Source organism: Hypanus sabinus, chromosome 3, assembly GCF_030144855.1.
Source record: "Hypanus sabinus isolate sHypSab1 chromosome 3, sHypSab1.hap1, whole genome shotgun sequence".
NCBI lineage: Eukaryota > Metazoa > Chordata > Chondrichthyes > Myliobatiformes > Dasyatidae > Hypanus > Hypanus sabinus.
In genome coordinates this window covers 150,221,848-150,246,370 of record NC_082708.1, presented here as the reverse complement: position 1 = coordinate 150,246,370, position 24,523 = coordinate 150,221,848, and the positions used below count along the sequence as shown (strand labels likewise).

The following is a 24,523-nucleotide window of genomic DNA, read 5'->3' as shown; positions in this document are numbered from 1 at the left end:
ACCCAGCTGGACTTCACACGCTTAGACCAAGAAATCATTTAGAGTTCCTTCCTGATGTTGACTGAGAGGACATAATGATAAACCAAGGACCCATGGTGAAGGCAAATGATCCCGCGGCCAATGGCCAATGTGGTGGCCTAGTGGAGCAGCCAGTAGATCTGCTGCCTAATAAAGCCAGCGGTCCAATCCTGATCTCAGACACGCTCTGTGTGCAGGTTGTTCACTCTCCTGTCACTGCACCAGTTTCTTACTGCGTCACAACCATTTTGCAGCTAGCTGGACACTGTAAATTGCCCCTAGTGTATAGGCGAGTGATAAAATCTGGGGATTGAGGGGAGAATTAAAATGATGGCATTAATGTAGGATTAGTGTGTATGGGTGGTCAATGGTCAGTGTGAACTTGGTGAGCCAAAGAACTTGTTTCTAAGGTGTATCAGTCTGTGACTGAGGGATGTGCTACCTAACCACTGTGATATCAGCACAAGGCCACATCCTCCCTCTTACCTAAACCTACAAATATCCCGTGGCATAGAAACACAGAAAAAGAGCGTTCCCTGTTCTCACCAATATTTATCTGTTAATCAGTATGACTAAAAACAGATTGCAGTAGAACTCCAATAATCTATTATCTATTGTTTGAAACTCTTGCTGGTTTGGTATCTAGCACTTTGGGTTCTGGTTCTAACACCCACTTTACTGGGTTCTCTTTCCCATCCTGCTTTAAACTCATTGAGACCCTGTTTCCCACGTTCTCTTTAAACTTATCTGGGCCTTCTTTCCACCCCTTCCTCTAAACTGTTCAGTGCCCCCTTTTCTGAATACCTTTTAGACTCAGTGAGTTCCGTAGAAAATTTGTTTACGCTAATGTGTAAAGTCTACAAGGAAGTGAACTAAGATTGTTTTAAAATATTCAAGACAACGAACAATCTGAAAAATCTGCTCATAAGGTCCCGAAAGCATCAAATTATTGGAGTTTTCTGAGTCTGCAGTTTGTGGACTGCGCACTAATCTATTGCAACACTTCTTTACCACATTTGTAATTCACAGGACCAGTGAAGATTGCTTTATGAATGGAAGGTCTTTCTGCCTGGAGGACCCAAGACCCACACCAACCCGTCAAGGCCTGAAGGCTGTGGGAAAAGAATAAGTGGTGCATTTAGCCCTCTGACTTGAATGCCTCAGTTTAGAGGAAGTGGAGGGAGGTGCTGTCAAAATCAACAGAAATAACACAAAACATACTGCTTCATATCTTTTCATAAACGTGCCTGCCTCATATCTTGTTGCCTTTCAGGTCTACGGATTCTGCTGCTTGGAGCTTCAGTCATTAAGTGGTAGCAGATCCACGTGCTGGTATTCGAGATTATGATCAGGAGAACCTCCGGCTAGAAACCATTACAGTTATCACATTGACAAAGCTTTCAATTATTGCAGATGAAACCCAACTGTCCTAAAACCCAGAGTAATCTGCCTTCATTTCCACGGTTTCCTTCAAACATCAAATGTGAGAATTGATCTGTTTGGTACACATATCATGGGCAAAGGGCCGGTTCTTGTGCTGTGCTGATCTGTGTCCTATGCAGAATGAGCTTATTCTGATTATAAGCTTACGCTGGTAGTGTATTTTCTGGTTCAACCCAAGTGTAGACAGCCTTTCCAGAAAAGTGACAGCATGATGAGCCAGGACATTCTAGATGGCCCAGCGGGGCTCACAGTCCCTAATCTAGTCAAGACATGGCTATTATTCTGTGGGAGAATACACACAGCAAGGTTCTACAAAAAAGACAATTAAAAAGCTAATTTTGACCAAGAAGGGATTTTCCAACAGGACACCAGGAGACTTTTTTGTTCCTCTGTTAAGACCTTTGACAGTTCAGTTGAAGCACATGGTTTATTGGCCCTCCGGAAACAGGCACATTCTCTCAGCAGAGGTCAAGGTTACCAGCCACACTGTGCTGGTAGGGCAAATTTCCATCGTCCCCCCCCTCACACACACACACACACACACACACACACACACACACACACACACACACACACACACACACACACACACACACACACACACACACACACACACACACACACACACAATCAGTAAATGGGCAGACCACCACACCACTCATACATTGAGGATGTATGTGGGAATTCAGGATACCTGATGACTACATCTCTGGGAAGTGCACCCAACATCACTGACTGTGTCTAGGAGTTGGAGCTGAAGTTGGATGTACCTAGGATCACTCGGGAGGCTGAAAATATTACAGTTGAGACTTTTGAAGAGGTGATCATACCCAGAGTGCAGGCTTCAGACAGTAGATGTGTGACCACCAGGAGAGCCAAGGGGATTAGGAAGTTAGTGCAGAGTTCACCTGTGGCCGTTCCCCTTGGTAACAAGTTTATTCCATTGGATACTGCTGGGGATAGTTCATCGAGGCACAGGAGCAGTAGCCAGGCTGGAAGCCCTGTGGCCCGCTCTGAGATTCCACAGGGAATGGTAAAGTCAGGAGGCGTGGTAGTTATAGAGAACTCGATAGATAAGGAGACAGAAAGGAGATTCTGTGGCAGCAAAAGGGATACCAGGATGGTGTGTTGCCTCCTGGATGCTAGGGTCCCAGGTGTATCAGGGCACCTGAAAGATATTCTCAAGGGGGTGCTTGAACAGCCAGAAGTTGCAGTGCTTATTGGAACCAATGATACAGGCAGAAAAGCAGAATTCCTACACCATGAGTATATAGAGTTAGGAAAGAGGCTGAAGAGAAGGATATCCAAGGTAGAAAATTCTGGATTACTCCTGGTGCCACGAGCAGGTAGGAATGGATGAATGGCTGAGGAGATGGTGCAGGGGACAGAGTTGCACCTGAACTGGAGGGAAACCAACATCCTGGTCAGGAGGTCTGCTAACGCTACTCAGGAGAGTTTAAACTAGTTTTGCAGGGGGCGGGAAACCAAAGCCCCAGCTTATTATTTTTTGCATCTGTATATTGATTTTTTTTTCAAGTAATGTCATTCAATACAAAAATTTCTCTTCCCACCTAAAGCACTAGTAAATTAATGAATTAGTTATTTATAATGCAAAATTATATTTTCTGATCATAAACTTAGACATTTCTAAAATAAACTACATTTTGAAACAAGGTAATTTTAATACAGCATGTGGGTGAGGGTGGACTATTTTAATTACAGAGGTCCAGAAGCATGAACACTGCAGCAAAACTACTTTTTGAGTATAGTTTACTAGATCACAATACCAAAGCTTGGGGACGCTTTGGTTACAGACAACGTATGCTGCTCAATTAAGCAATGATTTGTTATTGTTACAGAATGTGTTAAAAGTGATCCATACCACAGTGACACAAAAACACACACCTAAACCAATACACATATAAATGTGACACAACACCTTTGCCATTTCTCCACAGATATTAGTGTCAGCAACAGCCTGTGGCCTGCAAAACCACTGTGAATGCCTTTGTGTTCCCAAGCTCTAAATGGAGTGGTGGCAGCTGTGGCTCATATGTCGCACTCTCACCCCATAAGTCAGAAGGTTACGGGTTCAAATCCCAGTCCGGAGACTTGAACGTTCATTTCAGACTGCATTCCAGTGCCTGAGGTCACATCCCTCTCAGATGACCCTGCCTGCTTCCTGGAGAGGGCGTATGAGATGCTAAGACATTTCTCAAGAAAAGACAAGGCCTTCTCCTCATTCTTTTACCTTACTTTTAAAACATAAACAATGCCAACTCAGTACAATAATCAGGACCTTGCTGGGTGCAAGTTGCCCTCTATTTTTCAAGCAAGTCCTAAATTTCAAAAATTCATTGTCTGAAGAACATTTATGCTTGGGCACCCTCTGTATGAAAGAGATTAGCATTAGGAAGTTCCATTCATCTGTTCAGGGACAGTGTCTTGCCAGAAGGCTGCCTTTCATAATCATACTTGCCAGTTATCATTGTTTCATACAGAATCAGAATCAGGTTTAATACCACTGGCATATGTCATGAAATTCATTGGTTTGCAGCAGTGGTGCATTGCATTACATAATAATAGAAACAATAAATTACAATAAGAGGTAAGTATGAAAAAGATAAATTAATTAAGTAGTGCAAAAATAGAGGAAAAGTACTGAGGTAGTGTTCATGGATTCATTGTCCATTCAGAAATCTGATAGTGGAAGGGAAGAAGCTGTTCCTGAAATGTTGAGTGTGTGTCTTCAGGCTCTTGTACCTCCTCCTTGATGGTATCAATGAGAAGAGGACGTGTCTTGGGTGTTGGGGAGTCCATAGTAATGGATGCCAACTTTTTGAGACATTGTCTTTTGAAGGTGTTCTGAATGCTGGGGAGGCCAGGATGGAGCTGGCTGAGTTTACAACTTTCTGCAGCTTTTTCCGATCCTGTGCCATGCCTGCTCTGTACCAGACGGTGATGTATCCAGTTAGAATGCTATCCACGGTACATCTGTAGAAATTTGCAAGTGCACCGTATGTCCACACCTGAATACTTGCTGAAGAAAATCTGCATAATACTTAAAATGCCCAGCTGTCAGATTCTAGAATTCCCTCTGTAGCTCTCCCTCATCTCTACATCGTCTTCTTTTACGTGTTCTTTAAGTCTCCCTCACCAAGTTTTTGATTATCAATCCTAATATGTCCTTTCCAGACTGGGTGGCAGTTTTAATGTTGATAATACTACTGCCAACAGTTTGTGACATCTTATTGTGTTAAATGTGCTACATAAATGCATATTGTTGTTCTCTTGACCACTCCCAGAATGAAGAAGATACCTTTTCAGTTACAGAGAAAGTACAGTGCAGACAGACAAATAAGATGGACTGAGAGATCTTTGAACCTCATGGTACATGTTCTTAAGTTTTTGATTGGGTGGTGGGTATTGGGAGGGGTTGTGGAAGAGAATGACCAAGATGAAAGGAATCCTTGATTATGCTGTCTGCTTTCCCAAGGCAGTGGGAAAAGCAGCGGCAGAGTCTATAGAGGGGCATTTTTTTGTGTGATAGACTATTATAAGTTAATTTCTTGCAGTTCTAGGCAGAGCAGTTGCCAAACCAAGCTGTAATGCATCTCGATAGGACGTTCTCTATGGTGCATCTATAAAAATTGGTGAGGAGCAATGGGCACAAGGCCAAATTTCCTAAGCCCTCGGCAGAAGTCGAAACAGTGGTGTACTTTTGCCCAACCTGAGCACCCAGCTATGAGATTCAATTAGTCTGGTATGATGGCACTGCTCATGGCAGAATGAAGGCTAATCTGTTTAACCATAATATTTTTATCCTTGTGGTTATTTTATTAGGAATAAGAAGATCAAAGGTTTAGCCAATAGTGGTCTATAATGAGGGGATACAGGTGTGAAGTAATTAGCAGATCAGAGGGGAGATAATCTCAATAGTGGATGCACTTGTGGAGGTGAAATCCTCTTCATATATAAAAGAGATTCTAAGAGTTATCAGGCTTACGAGTGGTAAATATGATTCATCTAAATAACTTCAATTTAGTTATTTTTAGGCTTCTTTGGTTTTGTATATTTTTACAACTTCTCATTGCAGGATGGGATCCTGTTGTTAAGGTGCTGAGGATTTTAATGTATTAAGAAATGTTTTTCATTCCTTTTTAAAATTCTAGAGTATCTACAAACTTAGATAATTATAACTCCACAAAGAGTCCCTCCTACCCTCTGTCAAATATTTTAAATGTACAATTTCAGTGAAGTTAACCATTGCCACAAGGTTTATTAGTGGTAGCTCTGACCACTACTGCCAGAGTCTTATATCAGCTCCCACATGTATAACCATAAGCAGCAGTTAACACTTCACATCTAAACCATCCTTCCATTGAGGTACAAAGCAGAAGCTGAGCCACATGGGAAAACTAAGGAAGGCAGAGGATCACAGCAGCAAAGTACAACTCTGAACATGGAGCAAAATTCATCATAAGTGTAACACGGTGTAAGGTTTCACTGCTAAAGTAATGGCTTCTCTGTAATGTTCCACTGCCTAGATAATGGTTTCTCTGTAGCAGCAATGTTTGGGTTATGACTAGAGATAATGGGACATGTTAGCCAATGAGTGGGATGTTGTTCTTTCTTGTGGGTCTGGGAGCAGGGATTTTGCAGTCTTTTGCAGGGGAGCGATGAGGAGAGAAGATGCAAATGGAGAGAGTTGGTAGATCACCGGACAGAGTGGACTTGGAGCGAGGGTCCGAAGGTCAGCGACGATCAGAGGAGGTCAATGGTGGACGAATGGCCTTATCAGTGATCTCTGACATTGCATATTGGACTGTTTCATGAGAATGGCCCCTTTTCTTTTTTTGTTGTTCTTATTAACCATATAGTCAAATTAGGAATTATAAAGCTTAATCGTTTAACCAAATATTATGTGCTGTTTGTTATTTTGTGGTACTGATTTGCAGCAGGGGACACATCGCATAGCATCCACCCAAACGAGATTCCTTTAGTTTGGCCGGGCCGGTGGGGGGGGGGGGGGGGGGGAGGGCACTGCTATCATCCCTATATTAAGCCACTAGCTGAAGCAAGAGTTGCAGAAGTTTGAAGGACATTATAAGAATCCGTATCTGTACTGATGAAGGGACTTGGCCCAAAATGTCAACTACTTATTCATACACATAGATGCTGCCTAACCTGCAGAGTTCCTTTAGCATTTTGTGTGCCTTGCTTGGATTCCAGCATCTGCAGAATCTCTTGTGTTGATCTTATTTCTTTTGCTTTCCCATGAGTAATATTGTTCATACTTATTTAGCTTTGTGTTAATTAATACTCAGATATCACACAGCAAACCAGCTGATACTTTGCAGCCTGCCTTATTCTGCACACTGGTTGTTTGCCAGTCTTTTCTTATGTATAGTTTTCACAATTTTGATTGTATTTCTCTTACTTTTTATAAACCGCTGCAAGAAAATGAAATTCAAGATGGTATATGGTAACAAATACGCATTTGATAATAAATTTCACTTTGACTTTGAAATAGAGCCAGTCAGGAAAATATTCCACAGGGCCAGTCAAGACTCCTTCTCCATCGATACCTAGGCTGTACAGAAGGAATATGTATTACTGGTGGTGACTGCTGAAGGGTTTCGGCCTGAAATGTTATGTGCATTACTGGTGGCGATGTCTTTATGGCTGAGATGTTAAATCAAGGAATTAGGTTCCTTCTCAAGTGGATGCCAAGTTAGAGTTATTTAGAAGAACTACCTTAAGCATCTTGGACAATATTTTTCCTCACAAAATGCTGGAGGAACTCAGCAGGCCAGGTAGCATATAAGGAAAAGAGTAAATAGTTGCTGTTTTGGGCCGAGACCCTTCATTTGCCAACTTCATTTATTATCACTTGGTTAGGATCTTGGCTTGAAATGTCGACTGCACTCCTTTCCATAGATGCTGCCTGGCCTGCTGAGCTCCTCCAGCGTTTTGTGTGTCTTGCTTGGATTCCAGCATCTGCAGATTTTCTCATTTAGTATTTTTCCTCTCTGTTGTTGTTGTGAGGAGCCTGATTTTGTGGATAAGTGAACAGACCATTTAGCAGTACTGTTTATTTTAGTACGTGTACTATGTAGCTCATTCAGGTAAAAAGGCATCACCCATTCCCCTCCACAGATGCTGCCTGAGTTTTTGCAGCAGATTGTATATTGCTCATGATTTCAGCATCTACTTATATTTAGAGACACAGCAAGGAATAGGTCCTTCTGACTCTTCGAGACGAGAAGCCCCTGATTCAACCCTCGCCTAATCACGGGAGAATTTGCAATGACCAATCAGCCTACTAACTGGTACATCTTTGGACTGTGGGAGGAAACCAGAGCGCCCAAGGATAACCCATGTATTCCATGGGGAAGATATAAAGACCCCTTACAGATTACATCTGAAATGAACCATGCACTCTGATGCCCTGAGCTGTAATAGTGTCGTGCTAACCACTACCCTTCCGTGTAGCGCCTGCAGCTTCTTGTGAGCCTCCAAAAAGAATTCTTGAGCTTGGCTTCAATTACACAATACAGGTATTTTCAATCAGTGCTTTTATTTCATTGAATGCTCCTATCCTGTAGACATATACTTCCATTCTCAATAGTTCTGCACTTCTCTGCTTTTAATATTCTCTTCATTACATCCAAACACAAACTTGCACACAGTTAAGCATTCATATTCTCATCTGAATACCAAAGTCCCTTTAAATCTGATGACCAAAATTTCCATTATATTTTTATGGCAGAGAAATACTGCACTGAGGAAACAAATCGGTACACATAACCCACAGAAAGTTTTCAGTCTGGATACTCACCTATGGTTAATGTTAAAAGTCATTGTATTGTAAAAAAATTGTATTACAAAGTCATTGTATGATGACAATAAATAAGTGCAAATAAATGCAATATATGGTCTATTTGAATGCATAGTACAGATTTGTAAGTGTACACAAATATGAAATCATGCAAATACAATTGTATTTTCACACAGAACTGACAGAGTCTTCAGCCTGAAATGGTAATTTTGTTTTTCTCCTTATAGACACTGCTTCACCCGATGAGCATCTCTGGCACTTTCGCCTTTTATTTCAGATCTCCAACATCTGCAGCTTAGTTGATTTTCACTTTGTTAGTTTTTATTGTATAGAGGCATGAAAAGAAATGCTAGTTCATCATCTGGACACTGTAATCCAGTTCACACAATAAGAGTATTAAAATAACCCCCTGACTTTACCGGCAGTGTTGCTGCTTGAGAAATCTTTAGCCTATGAATCACATACTGCACTGGAGTACAAACAGATGTAATCACAGGGCTTGTCTTCTGTCTTGGGTGATTGATCAATTAAAGAACTGAGCAACTCTCAAAATTTATACCCACAAGATATCTTTTACCTCTGTTCTACTGACAATTTTACTAATTTAGTTACCTTCAATTTACAGCCCCAAGCCTCCCTCTATAAATTTTATAAAATCAGAGTACTCCATCACCTCTTTTATCATCTCCCCAGTCCCTTCTTTCTCCTCTCCTCCTGCTTTTCTGTGCATCTCAAAATCTATTAATCTCCAAATTTTTCTATTCTTATGATAAATCTTCAACGAATTGTTAACCTTGCTAAATATTTCCAGAGTATTTTAACATTGAAATCTGCACTCATATTTCACCATTATCGTTTCAGCCCCTCAAAACTAATAGATAAGCTTCAAGACCTTGCCCTCAGTACCTCCTTGTGCAATTGCATCCTGGATTTCCTCACCTGCAGACTCGGTCAGTGCACATTGGCAATAACTTCTCCTCCACAATCTCCATCAGCACAGGCTGTGTGCTTAGCCCCCTGCTCTACTCACTTTACACTTACGACTGTGAGGCTGAACACAGGTCCAATGTCATATTCACGTTTGCTGATAAAACCACTATCAAAGGTGGTGATGAATCAGTATTGGAGAGAGATTAAAAATCTGGCTGAGTGGTGTCATAACAACAACCTCTTACTCAATATCAGCAAAACCAAGGAGCTGATTATAGACTTTAGATGGAAACCAGAGATCCATGAGCTATTCTTTCTGGGGATCAGAGGTGGAGAGGGTCAGCAACTTTAAATTCCTAGGTCTTATTATTTTGGAGGATCTATTAAGTGCAATTACAAAGAAAGCATGGCAGTGCCTCTACTTCCTTAGAAGTTTTTGGAGATTTGGCATGACATCTAAAACTTTAACAAACTTTTATAGATATGTAGTGGAGAGTATATTGACTAGCTGCATCACAGCCCAGTACAGAAACACCAATGCCATTTAACGGAAAATCTTACAAAAGTCATGGATACGACCCAGTCCATCGCAGATAAAGGCCTCCCAGCCACTGAGCACATCCACATTAAAGCCTGTTGCAGGAAGCCTGCATCTATCATCAGGACCCCTCCCCCCAACTACCCAGGACATGCTCTCTTCTTGCTGCTACCATCAGGAAGAAGGTATGAGCGTCTCAGGACTCACACCACCAAGTTCAGGAACTGGTAGTACCCCTCAACTATCTGGCATTGAACCAAAGGGGATAACTTCATTCAACTTCACTTGCCCTATCATTGAAATATTTCAACAACGCATGGACTCACTTACAAGGACCCTATCTCGTTTTCTCAATATTTATTGCTTATTTATTTGTTTTTATTGCTTCTTCTTTTTGTATCTGCACAGTTTGTTGACTTCTGCACTCTGAATGCCCTAGTTGGGTGGCCTTTCATTGATACTGTTATACTTATTATTTTATAGATTTGTTGAGTATGCCCACAAGAAAATCAGTCTCAGGGTTCAACGTGGTGACATACAAGTACTTCGATAATAAAATTTATTTTGAACTTTGAAAACATTTTGAGATTTTTCCCAGAGTTTTATTAATGGTTTAGTGGATGTTGAGCTGAAGAGCTAAGTATGATTTTTAGAGCCTGGGGCCTAATAGGAAGTGGAGAGGTGGAGGGGTTCAGGGTGAACTGCTGTACAGAAGATCTGACAAAACCTTCAAGTAGCCAACATAATGTATTGTTTATTGCTATGGAGATTGAATTCAATTCCGGTTACACAGAGCACAGATGACAGCACATCTTTCCATAGATGCTGTCTGATCTCCTGAGTGTTTGTGTTTTGTTTTGGATTTCCAGAATCTGTAGTTATTTTGTTTTCATTTACTGGAATAATCCAGTAGGAAGGATGAGCAAACCCCAGGTGAGGGAAGAGAGGGTGGAGAGTGGCATGATCAAGGGCAAAAAGGAATTTAGTGCACATTTCTTAATAAATGCCAGAATTCTTCATTCAACATGCAGTCTGAAGTTAATAAAACTTATAGAATATCTCATGTCTTGGGTCATCCAAAGCATTTTACACTTCTTGAAACATAGTTAGAATAATTATGTAGGTAGGATCTTATTTCTGACAGATGGTTTTAAGATCTACCTTTCATTACTGCCCCATTTCTTATGGTGTAGTCTTTCAGCCTATTTCATTGAGTCCAGTCACCCAGTTATAGAAAGCACACCATTAAGGTGGAAAAGTTTGGGGAAGATGTTGGATTAAGCTGCATAATTGTTATTTCCCTTTCAGTTCAACTTTCTTATGCTTGTTTGTATTTGTATATAGTTACCTACGTAATTGTTCAGCGTGTTTTCTAGTGGTTGCAGTTATGCTCATTGCATTGCTTGAATAGAGGCCATCTTATTGCTTGATTGAAGCAATAGAATTTGAAAGGAAGGTCTATTGTTCATCGGAATTCAATGGAATCAGCAAAGTGATACAAGAGGAGCAAACTGTGTTGATTTGTCCTCTTTTCCCCTTTTTTTCCTGCCCTCCCCCCCTCTCTTTCTCTCTCTCTTTCTATATATATCACTGTTCCCCCCTACTTCTGTCTCTCTCTCTCTGTCTCTTACCCTCTCACCCTTCCTGCCTTTGTCTTCTTTGTTCTTGTAACACTTAACAATTATAAGCGACAAGTTTTAGGCCTCAATTTTGACTTCAGAAGAACCACTGATCAAAACATCAGTATCCAAAAAAAGATTTTTAGTGAGGGTGCCACTAGGCCTGGAGTGCTTCAGTTTTAAACAAAACAAAATGGATAGACTGGGACTTTTTTTCCTGGCATGTAGAAAGCTGAAGAGTGACATCACAGATGCGATGAATAATCATGCTCTTTTCCTCAGGGAATGGGGGCTCCCTAAAACTAGAAGGCACAGGTTTACAATGAAAGAACAAAGATTAAAAATGGACCTGTGGGGCAAATTTTTCACACAAAGGGCAGAGGGTATATGGATTGAGCTTCAGAATCAGGTAGAGTTACGACCTTTAAATGACATTTAGAGATATATAGACAAAATGTAGGCAAGTGGGACCTCCTCTTGATTGGCATGGACAGATTGGGGAAAGGGCCTGTTGTTGTGCTGCAGAACTTAACGTCTCTTTGATTCCATGAAATAAACTGATTAAGAGAATCCAAACTGATCCACTCCAATGGGTGTTACCAGTCTAACACCTTGAAGGCAAGGGGAGCTATCAGGGTAAAGATTTGCCTGTGGGACGTTCTCCTGGTAAACAGGATTGTCAATGAATCTACATTAATCGTGCATTATCTTCTTTGCTGTGTGGCTGAGTTCATTGTCTTGAGGCATTCTAGCCCGTGTGCAAAGAATAAACTGCTGGGAGAATCAGAGGATCAAGAAATATCTATGAAATATCCTATTGTGGCCAAGTTTGTAGATGATATGAAGGTAGGTGGAGGGGCAGGTAATGTTGAAGAAGCAGACAGGGTACAGAGAATGGGCAAAGAAGAGTCAGATGGAATACAGTGTCAGCAAATGTACGGTCATGAACTCTGGTAGAAGAAATAGAAGTGTAGACTAATTTCTAAATGGAGAGAAAACTACAAAAATCTGATGTGCAAAGGGGCTTGAGAGTCCTAGTACAGGATTCTCTAAAGATTAATTTTCAGGTTGAATTGGTGGTTAAAAAGGTGAATGCAATGTTAGCATTCATTTCAAAAGGATTAGAGTATAAAAGCAAGGATATAATGTTGAAGCAACACAGCAGGCCAGGCAGCATCTATAGGAAGAAGTACAGTCGACGTTTCAGGCTGAGACCCTTCATCAGGACTAACTGAAGAGAAGAGATAGTAAGAGATTTGAAAGTGGGAGGGGGAGGGGGAGATCCAAAATGATATGAGAAGACAGGAGGGGAAGGGATTTTATGTCCCACTCCCATTCTGATATGTCTATCCATGGCCTCCTCTACTGTCAAGATGAAGCCACATTCAGGTTGGAGGAACAACACCTTATATTCTGTCTGGGTAGCCACCAACCTGATGGCATGAACATTGATTTCTCTAACTTCCATTAATGCCCCTCCTCCCCTTCTTACCCCATCACTTATTTATCTATTTATTATTTATTTTCCTTTTTTCCCTCTCTTTTTTCTCTCTGTCCCTCTCACAATCACACCTTCTCTGCTCTCCACCTCCCTCTGGTGCTCCCCTCCCACTTTCTTTCTCCCCAGGCCTCCCATCCCATGATTCTCTCCCTTCTCCAGCTGTGTATCCCTTTTGCCAATCAACTTTCCAGCTCTTGGCTTCATTCCTACCCTTCCTGTCTTCTCCTATCATTTCGGATCCCCCTTCCCCCTCCGACTTTCAAGTCTCTTACTATCTCTTCTTTCAGTTAGTCCTGACGAAGGGTCTCGGCCCAAAACGTTGACTGTGCTTCTTCCTATAGATGCTGCCTGGCCTGCTGCGTTCCACCAGCATTTTGGGTGTGTGGCTTGAATTTCCAGCATCTGCAGATTTCCTCGTGTTTGTGATATAATGTTGACACTGGTGAGCCCTCATTGGAGTATTGTGAGCAGTTTTCATGAACAGAATGTGTTGACATTGGAAGGGGTACCTCCAGCATTTTGTGTGTGTTACCTTGGATTTCCAGCATCTGTAGACTTTATCTTTAAGATTTACCGAGCCTTCTACTTGAAAGAATCACATATTAAAATCACCAAAGCAGATGTGCTGAACTACATTACCAGCAAACTCCAATAAGTTTCACTAAGTTTCTAGACTGCTTGCCTAATTCTTTCTCACAGAAACTGTATATTCCATGCCTAGTCCTTCCAACACACAACAGCGAAGTACCAAAGAGTACAAATAAGGTCTTGTTCCCCACCAAATCAGTTTTCAACAGTGGCAAGGTTTAAAGAAAACAAGGTTACACTGTCTGGAATCCTCAGAACCTGTTGTTCTTACCATTGTCTTGTGATCCGCTTGCAAGTTAGTATCTAGAATGTGGTGGACAGTGCGCTCACTGTTTGCGATGCCTTTAGAAAAGGCCACAATAAAGTGGCTGATCAAATCTCAAAACGAAGAAAAGAATTACTGCAACAATTGGAGTCATTCATTTGGGAGACAGCGACCTTTTGATTTCAGTCTGAGGCAAGTGAGTGACAATTGACAACAAACAGTCAGCAAAGGAGACTAAGCAGAAAGGCTGGGAAAGAACTAACCAAATTTAGCTATCTTCCAATGTGTGCCTGTCAAAGGAACTCTCGCACGCCCCTTCCCAAGGTTAGACAAGCATGTTCTTAATTATCTGCCATAATAAAGCATTTTGGTTCCATAATTTCTCTCTGAACCACAGTAACTCACAGGAGAAAGAGAGGAGGAAGTATACTGTAAGTGATATACACAGTTACGTCACAGCTCCCAGAAATGAGAGCAGCAACTGGTACTAAAACGGGTGTTTAAGGCTTGATACACAGAGAGGTGGGTTACTGACAGTGCTGCAATGCTGGCAATGACTCCTGCCTTCCCTGCAGACAAGAGTCTGTGGTAACTCTGTCCATTGCTGATGATCCACAGCAGTGAATTGCCCATGGCTTGCTGTGGAGGGGCAGCCTGTAAGGGCTGGGATGGTCAATGAGGCTCAGGGCTGCAGCATGGAATCACAGAATCATGCAGCGTGAAACCACCGATCAAACGCCCACATTAACCAGTGGGCGCCTTGCTCTATTAATCGCATGGCCTACCACCGTGGAGGCCACTGCTGGAGTCTGGTGAGCATCTACCCATCTGACCTTTATGGTCATGGAGTCAGAGAGTCACACAACCCAGAAACAGGCCCTTCAGTTCAACTAACCCATGCCGACCCCAACGGCAGTCTAAGCTGGTCCTGCATTTGACTAAAGTCCATCTAAAACTTTTCTCTCCATAAACCTATCCACATGCCTTTTAAATGTAGCTGTTATATGTACCTTAATCAGTAAGTGGGCTTGATGGGCGGAATGTAGTACCATAGACATTAAATCATTGTCTTTATCTAGGCCAGTATCTCCAGCATCGATGCTCTTGTTATAGTCAACTTCTCCATTTGCCTGTCACCCACATATCCATCCCACTTGTGAACTGCCACCAACTGTTTCCATCAGCCCACCTCCCTTATTTGGTTCCTTTTCATCTTCCTTTCTTATTCATTTCCATCCTCAGCCTTCTGTTGGCTCTACCTATCACACCCCAGCCTTTGTCCATATATCTACCTGCCTTCATCTGCCAAACAACTCTCCTCACCTAGATCCACCTATCGCTTGTCAGCTATTGCACCACCATTCTCCTTCACCTCATTACATACTGGCAATCTCCCATCTACGCTTCCAATTCAGATTGAGGGTTTCAACCTGCAACATCAACTACAACAATCCATTTGACTATCTGGCCTCAAGCTGCTCATTTTCTGCTCCAGATTCTAGCATCGTCTGTTTCTTTTGCCTCCCAGCAAATGATATCAGACAACTCATGTCATTTGTTAGCCTGATGCCAGTTTGCATCCCAAGACATTCTATTCTGAGTTTTGTTGTGGGAAGAGATTACCAGGCAGAAAGGAGAAAAAATTCAAGGAAGGAAAAAGAATATGGCATCCTCAGACTCCTGGGAATTTCTCAATGCAGTGAAATTAAGAGCTTTCAGGATGGTACTGAGACCTTGGGTTTAAGCCTTGTATAGGCTATAGAAGGAGCCTCACAAACGAAAGGTCACCAACTTCATACCACAATTGTGGAAGAGTTTGTGGTTCCTACTTTGGCCTCATCAATGACCTCAGAACCCACAAAACTGGAGTGTAAGCAAGTCACTGCAATTGTGAATTCCTAAGGAGAAGTTAGAATCATTCAGCACAGAAACAGGACATATTGGTTATGCCAAACAAAATGTCCATCCATACTAGTCCTACTTGCCAGTACTTGGCCCATTACCTTCTAAACCTCTCCATAGTAATGTATATTAGTATGTATCTCTGCAAAAGTCTTAGGCACATATATACATATAGTCAGGGTGGCTAAGACTTTTGCACAGTACTAAAATAATTTTATGTATTCCACTGAACTGCTTCTGCAAAAAAAAACAACTTTCATGACATATGTGATTGTTGATAAACCTGTTTCTGATATGGGCCTCCGTTGTGGACTGAGAATGGGAAGGGAGCAGGGAGAGGGGAATCATAGTTGGGAAGAGGGGAGGGAGTGCGAAGCTCTGGGAAGGCAGTCTGTAATGATCAGTAAACCAATCAAATGACCTTGCCTTGTGCACCTGTGCCACCCCATATCCCTGGCACTCCAGCCCTACCATCTGTCCCACACCCCCCCGACGTCACTCCACCCAGTATCCTTTGCCCTCACCAGTTTCACAAATGCTCTCAGTTCCACAATGACAACATCAGTACTGTACAAAAGCCTTAGGTACCTTAGGTACATATATGGGTTCAAGACCTTTGCACTGTGCTGTACCTACCCAACTGTTTTTTAAAAATTTGTTATTAAATCTGCCTCAACCACTTCCTGTAGCAGCTAATACCACAGATTTACCACCCTTGTGTAAATAAGTTGCCTCTCAAGTTCCTATTAGATCTTTCCTGTCTCACCTTAAACCTATGCCCTCTAGTTCATGATTCCCCAACACTTGAAAGACACTGACTTCATTCGCCCTATCTATGCCCCCTCATGACTTCATACAAACCCTCATGACTAAAGTTAGTATGCAAATGTTTGGACAGTTGATGTGGTGACCTTGTGTTGTAAGTATTATAAGACCATAAAACCATAAGATAGAGGGACAGAATTAGGCACATTGAATCTGCTCTGCAATTTCCCTGTGGCTGAACCAATTTTCCTCTTAGCTCCAATCTTCTGTGTTCTCTACGTACAACATCATGCCCTGACCAATCAAGAACCTACCAACCCCCACCTTAAATATACATAAAGACTTGGCTTACACAACTGCCTGTGGCAAAGAATTCCACAGATTCACCACTCTCTGGCTAAAGAAGTTCCTCCTCATCTCCGTTATAAAAGGACATCCCTCTATTCTGAGACAGTGTCCTCTGGTCTTAGACTCTCCCATAGGATCCTCTCCACATCCACTCTATCAAGGCCTTAAATCATTCGATAGGTTTCAATGAGGAAACCCCTCTTTCTCCTGTCTGAATTCTTGTGAATACAAGCCCAGTGTTATCAAACACTCTTCATATGACAAGACATTCAATCCTGGTATCGTTTTTGTGAACCTCTTTGAACTCTCTCTAGTTTCAGCACATCCTTTCTAAGATAAGGAGCCAAAAACTGCTCACAATACACCAAGTGAGACCTCACCAGTGCTTTATAATGTCTCAACATTACATCCTTGCTTTTATAATCTAATGAATGCTAACATTGCATTTGCCTTCCTCACCATAGTCTCAACCTGCAAATTAACCTTTAAGGAATCCTGCACAAGGACTCCAAAGTCCCCTTGTGCCTCAGTTTCTTGTATTTTCCCTCCATTTAGAAAGTAGTCAACCCTTTCATTTCTTCTACCAAAGTGCATGACCATACACTTCCTGACACTGTATCCATCTGCCATTTCTTCACCCATTCTCCTAATCTGTCTTTCTGTAGCTTGTCTACTTCCTCAAAACGACCTGCCCTCCCCCTATCTTCATATTGTCTGCAAATTTTGGAAAAAAACATCAATTTCATCATCTAAATCACTGACTTATAACATAAAAAGAATCAGTCCCAACACAGACCCTGTGGAATACCATTAATCACTAACAGCCAGTCAGAAAAGGCTCCCTTTATTCCCACTCTTTGCCTTCTGCCAAGCAACACTGCTTTATCCGTGCCAGACTCTTTCCTGTAATACCATTGGCTCGTAGCTTGTTAAGCAGCTTCATGTGTGGCACCTTGTCAAAGGCCTTCTGAAAGTCCAAGTACACAACATCAACTGATTCTCCTTTGTCAATCCTGCTTGTTATTTTTTCAAAGAATTCCAATAGATTTGTCAGGCAAGAATTCTCCTTGAGGAAATCAAGTTAACTATGGCCTATTTTATCTTGTGCCTCCAAGTAGCGTGAGACCTCATCCTTAATAATCAACTCCAACATCTTCCCAACCACTGAGCTCAGACTCACTTGGCCTGCGGTTTCCTTTCTTCTGCCTCTCTCCCTTCTGGAAGAATGGAGTGACATTTGCAAGTATTTTCATTTTACCTAGACCTCACTGCACACGTGCAGCTGACAATGAACAACAATATTTTAGAATGGGCTATGAACACATAACCTTCATTCTCAGACAGGGATTGGAGAATAACCAAATGATCCAAGGCTAACAATGCAGCTTAAAAACTAATATTAGCATTGAAGTGTATAAAATTAGTAGATGGCTGTAAAAATCTGTTTGGCTAATATCCTTTGGAGGATTAAATATACTCCTCTTACTTATAAGAGACAGAAAATGCTAGAGGAACTCAGCAGATCCGGCAGCATTTATGGAGAAGAATATATAGACGGCGTTTCAGGCCAAGAGCCTTCTCCAACCTACACGTGACTCCAAACCAGATCCACCCACTCAATTCAAAGTGGTTCAGAGTGGACAATAAATTCTGGCCCAGCTAATAACACCCATGTCAAGAGGACAAGTGTAAAAGTGTATACTTTCAGTGTTAAATACAAATACTATCAACAACGGTGCATTTTGTAGTCAGTTTCACTCTCTTTTCTGTTGTTCTGGGTCTTCCCCTCGGCCAGCTTCTAAGTTAAGAGGAAGCTGCTGTCTCACACAAGTAACTCAGACCGATGTTAGCTGTGTTTTTCAGTAAATATGCTAGGTAAAATGTCTGTGTGACTCTGCTTCACAGAGAGATATGGTCTTTGCTCTTCAGATACTGCTATGGCTCTGAGAGAGCAGAAGGATCCTTGGCTTATTGGAAAGATTGCCATACTTACAGTGGAGATTCCCATGTACTGCACAGAAAGTCCTTGGTCACATGCTCAGGTACCTGGCATGGCACCTAGAGCCATTAAGCTATACGGCATAGAAACTGGTCTATGCCTTCCAATACTCAAGTCCTATTTGTATGAGTTTGGCCCATATTCTTCCAACCGTTTCCTATCATGTACCTGTCCAAGTTCCTTTCAAATGCTTTTAATGTACCTGCCTCAACCACTCCTCCCCAGATTGTAACATATTCAGATCATTTGGGTGAAAAAGTTGCTCCTCAGGTTCCTATTAAATCTTTCCCCCACACCCTAAACTTATTTCCTCCAGTTCTTGATGCTCAACCCTGAGAAAAAGACAGTGTGTACTCACCCTGTCTATGCTTGTCATGATTTAATATACTTCAACCATAATCTTCTGACTTTGCGACAAACCAGCTGTTAGCTGAGCCAAAAATTGGACATTAGTTCAAACTGGGGATCCATATATGGAGCGCTTATCAGGGGCACAGAATTGAAATGAATGCAGGAACTGCATGCTTCAGCAAAGCTTGCATTTATTCAGTAGCTATTGCTGAAAATATTACAGTTTAATACTTGCTGATATTAACCACACAGTCATGTTGCTCGACTTTTACATACGATATAGGATTATGGTATGGACAACAGGATAGCTTGGAACATTCAGAAGCAGTGCTTACCCTGAAACGTTCACCTGTAAGCATCATGTTCACTAAAGACCCCCACCGTTTTCTTCGCCAGTAAGTGGTTCAGTCATATGAGACAGCCTCCCCCCCCCCCCGCCCCCAGAGTAACTGAGCCACACAATACGCAGATGCTCTTCACAGACTTGCCTGCATCAGTTCGCTGTCACCTGCACCACTATGTGTGAATCAGCCTGCATTTCTGCTGGGTGAGCTTCAATAGAAAACAATGTTCGTGTTTGGATTTGGGGAAGAATTTCCTTCTTCGCTAATTTTGACTTAATTTCAAGGCTGCCTCTTCTCCATTACCTCAGGTTACAGCTGATAGTAATTCAATACCAGGTAGGCTCAGAGGCATTGTCAGATGTCAGAGGGCAGAGGGCAAATTAAAAATATTTACTCAGCAGCTGAATGAGCACCCAAACTCTCGAGTTTTGGTCAATAACATGCATGCCAACGTCAGCCTCTGGCTTCACTAACCTCCCAGCATTCAGCCTTGACCTCAGTGAGACTGGCGGTACAACCAAAGGCCCATTTCTGTTCAAGGTCTTGACAACATCCAGATTGCATGAGATTGAGAAAGGACAGCTGCAGGACAGGGAAACTGAGTAATTGGCAAAGGGGGAGAAACTCAAAAGACAATGCGGATAATAGGAAAACATAGGCTTAGTTTGCAGACGGAACTTTTTTTTTACAGTGTCAGGATATTCCCAGGCGCATTACACCCATGATATCTATCCTGCTCTTCTTCAACATGGTGCGATAGATCTAGGACGTCTTTCTGAGGAGGACAGTTGGAATCTGGGCCTAACATCTCAAATGAGAAACAATACTAAGAAAAGTTAAGCTGTTCTAAGTTTCTACAGGTGTACAGTGGTAATCAATCTGACCCGTTGGCAAGGGATGCTCCACTGCACAGGACTGCAAGGGGCTGCACACTCAACCACCACAATCAGACCATCCCTACAATCCAGCACATCTTCAAGAGGCAGTACCTTAATAAGGCAGCATTCATCGTGAAGGACTCTAACCATCTGGTACACACTCTTTTTTCATGACTATCTTCAGGAAAGAGATCCAAGAACATGAAGACCCATACTCAATGATTCAGCAACAGCTTCCCCGCCCACCATCAGATTATTACCTGGTCCAGGAACTCATGAATATTAAAATTTTATTCCTTTTCTGGCAATATTTACTTATTTTTGTAAATAATAGTAATTCTATTTCTTTGGACAGTACTGCTGCTGCAAACAAGTTTCACAATATCTAAGTCGGTGATGATAAATGTGATACTAATTATGATTATCTGTTTCCCACAGTAACAGACTGCAATGTTAACCTGAAATGTTTACCCAAATCCCTACGGTGATGCACAATGCTCCCAATTAAAGCTTAAAAAAGGACTCAAGTGCTCCAAAAGAGGTTGTATTGACACAAAATAAACAGCAGAATATGATTCTTTTAAAATAAGCCCTGAACAGTAAAGAGGTCTTTAGGAATGATTATCAATATTTATTTACAACTAACAACAAAAGCAGTGGCAGACTGTTCTGAGTTACATTTCATTCAGATAGTCCATCTGTGACACTTGATGGAAAGTCGTCAACCATCCAAGGGAGATGATAAAGTTGATAAAATTAAGGGAGCTGAAACATTAGCCAGCATTAAGGGGATATGTAGTTGCAGAAAGGCAGAGTGAGAGAGGGAGGGAGACTGAAGTAAGATGTGTGTGGAATGGGATAGTGTTGTCACATCCCACTGGCAGACTGCGACGGTAGACTACTGTGATCCAAGTCAGGATCAAGTGCACAACCTGTAGCCACAGGCATGAGTGACTCCCCTCAAGCCCCCTACCTCAACTAATGAGGCCCCATTTCTGATGAGGCCCTTCTGGCGAGCCCCCCACACCTGAATTCTGGCCAAGGGAAGGCAAGCCCAAACAACATCGAATCTAGCACTAAACCGCTCTCAATCAAAGGTACATTCTCAACTCTTCCAGCTGTGGCAGGGCTTTGAATAAAGCACAGCAAGAAGAAGATCCCAATAGACAGACGATTCTTCCTAATCTACAATTGATACAGCTGCCTCTTTATGCACACTGTACACAGTAACCACACCACACCTACCACCAACCACACCCGACCTGTACCAAAGAGACAATTTCAAATTAGTCAGTCTTTTCACTTTGACTTGGGTTGGAGACGGGAGACTGAAATAAAGAATCTAAAGATTTACCAAATGTTTATCACTCAATGTGTGTTTGGTACCTCAGCATGCGTCAGCATACTGTTCTCACTCATGCAATCCCCCCACCCCACCCTCAGCTGGAAATGACCTCTCTCCTTCTGGCATTTCAGCTGTTTAACATGTGTGAGCCCAGACACTTGGCAGCAGGAAGTTCTACAGTGGGCGGTCCGGGACCAGTCCTGGCCAAGACAGATTCTGGCCTGAATGGACGCCTGTAAGTCCATCTCTTCCTAGAAGACTAGACAGCTCAACTAAGCACTTCCTATCCGCCTTTTGGATTCTGCTGAACTCAATTATTACTTACTTATTTGATGCATTAAGCAGCAGTGGCAAACAGCATAGTGTCTACTAGCTATCTATTTTTGTTAAAAGCAAACAACAGTTAATTTCAAGAGTCTCCGCATTCAAGTTATTCAGGCTTCTTGGCCTTCAAATAGAGATGAGAGGATACCTTAGTTTGGAGGCGCATATTCACTCTGAAGTTAAGAATACGCAAGGCTGTGTCAGGTCACTCGTCTCAATCTGCAGATGAGTGGGTGTGTAAACACCAAGTTTCCTGTTTGCATGAAACAATCTACCTTACACGTTGCTAACCACTTGCTTATTTGTTTACTAAGATAACAGTACTGGCTTGAGGCACGCAAGATACAGGTCTACTCAGAAGCCTCGTCTTGTCTGCTGAGAGCTCAGCACGTAGACTGATCAAATCTGGCAACAATCTGAAAATCACTCTGCTTTTGCCACAGGCGTTCAACGTACGAAAACAAACAGGGAGAGAGCTCAGTCCAAGTTATCTGACAGAGATGTGCTAAATTCAAATGGCTGACTTCATGAAAAACCAATTTGATCTGCCTTCGTTCTCTTGGAGATAAAAAGCATCTGCTTGAATTGGGGTTACAGAGAAGGAGATAATGGACAAAAGCGTCAAAGGACAAAGCGTGTGAATTTCTCTTTTCATCAGGATTGAACATGGGCAAATCTCCCTCTTTTAGCCCGTCCAGTAGACCTTCTTTCATGTTGGATTAAATCAGCAGGACTTACCTACCATTGGTATTTATGTTAGAATATACACATAGGAAATTATATATATATATATATAGTGTGTGTGTGTGTGTATATATCAAATAGTCAAATAAGTAGTGCAAAAACATAAATAAAAACAGTAGTGAGGTAGTGTTCATCGGTTCAATGTCCACTTAGGAATTCTTATGGGAGAGGGGAAGAAGCAGTTTCTGAATCACTGAGTGTGTGCCTTTAGGATTCTGTACCTCCTCCCTGATGGTAACAATGAGAAGAGGGCATGCCCTGGTATGTGGGGTCCTTAATGATGGATGCCGCCTTTTTGAGGCACCATTCCTTGAAGATCGCTTGCTTCCATCTTGTGCTGTAGCCTCCACCCCTCCCCCCATACGAGAAAATGATGCAGACAGTCAGAATGCTCTCCAAGGTACATCTGTAGAAAATTTTGAGTAGTTTAAATGACAAACCAAATCTCCTCAGAGTTCTAATGAAACACCATTTGGCCCTTCGAGACAGCTTCACCACCTATTGAGACTTTGGCTGGCCTTCAATCTCAGCACCATTCTCCTGTATAATCTTATTTCCCTTTTATACACTTAATAGCAATGACTAAGTCTTTGCAGCCCTCTGAGGTAAAGAATTCCAAAGATTCCCCATCCTGTGCATGAGTATTTCTTTGGATCTCACTGCTCACCTAATTCCACCTCTTTATACTGTCTATCAAGCCAAGAAGGGCCAAAAGGCCTGTTTCTGTGCTGTAATTGTAATGTATTATGTGAGTATTCGTAGGTCAGAGTGTGTATGACATCAGAACGCGGGGTTTTGTAAAATGGAAGTCTGGTGAATAAACGTGTGTGTTTAATACCGTGGTGTCCGAGTCACATTAACGCTACATGGTGTCAGAAGAAAGCGAAAAGGAAAGGAAGAGAAGACACGTAAAAAGATGTCAGTTACAGCCAATGTTGAGTTTAAGCCTACGAGGTAATATTGCTGAGAATTGGAAGGTATGGCTCCAGCAGTTTGAGCTGTTTTGCACCGCTAGTGGCGTAGATGACAAAACAGAGAAAGTGCAATGTGCTACGTTTCTGCATGTGGCTGGAGCAGAGATAATAAAGGTTTGCAACACCTTTGTCTTCCAAGAGGGTGAGCGAGATCAAATTGAAATGTTGAAGAGAAAGTTTCAAGATTACTGCGAACCAAGAAAAAACCTACCGTACATTCGACACATATTTTTTACGAGGGATCAAGGGCCGACAGAAACACACCAGTGGACACTGACTGAGTGTTGGGAACCCACAGAAAGGTGGGGGCTTTGGAGACCGAACCAGGAGGTCGGTCAGTAAAGCTCACAGTGTTACAGCAGGGCAGGTGGGGACTTGTGTGTGTGTCCACTCATGCCAGAGTGACGAGCCCACCACAGAAGAACGGTCTAGCTGAAGACCAGAGGGGTCATAACTGAATGACCACAACAATACGACGGATTAAGAAAGCAAAAGAGCTACTATGACAGACATACAAGACAGTTACCAGATCTGCATATAGGTGAAAATGTCAGAATACAGAGAGGAGACACCTGGCAGCCAGCTGTGGTTGTGAACAGGCATCAGCAACCAAGATCCTTCATAGTTCGCATGCCAGATGGCAGAGTCTACAGGAGGAACAGGAAGCATCTGCTGAAGACAGGTGAGAGGGTTTTTCCACGTACAGATACACAGGACATTTCCACAGATACAGACATGGAAACAAACGACACCAAGAGTGAGGAGCATGACAAAACCCCACAACGTAATGACGGTGAAAGTTCGGT

General features: G+C 42.2%; 1 protein-coding gene across 3 annotated transcripts in view; it reads right to left on the bottom strand.

Annotated features, from left to right (window-relative positions):
* lef1 (lymphoid enhancer-binding factor 1) overlaps positions 1 to 24,523 on the bottom strand; it is a 180,675-nt gene that overhangs the window by 10,049 nt on the left and 146,103 nt on the right. The window lies entirely within an intron of this gene.